This window comes from Trachymyrmex cornetzi, unplaced genomic scaffold (genome assembly GCF_001594075.2).
Source record: "Trachymyrmex cornetzi isolate Tcor2-1 unplaced genomic scaffold, Tcor1.1 scaffold1206, whole genome shotgun sequence".
NCBI lineage: Eukaryota > Metazoa > Arthropoda > Insecta > Hymenoptera > Formicidae > Trachymyrmex > Trachymyrmex cornetzi.
In genome coordinates this window covers 67003-67236 of record NW_017295769.1, presented here as the reverse complement: position 1 = coordinate 67236, position 234 = coordinate 67003, and positions in this window count along the sequence as shown.

Sequence of the window (234 nt, the reverse complement as noted above, 5' to 3'; positions counted from 1 at the left end):
AAATATTACTAAAAATAATATTATAATAAAATAATTAATTTATAAATAAAAGGAAATATCGAGATTGTCGTTTAAGATCTAAGTATGTACCGCGTTGACGAAGGAGGTGTCTATTAAGCGTCTAGGTAATAGCCGTCGAGGAATTAAGCGTCTAGATGTTTGCTGTCGAGGAAATGGGTTTCTAGGTATTCGCCGTCGAGGAAATGGATGTCTAGATGTTCGCCGTCGAGGAAG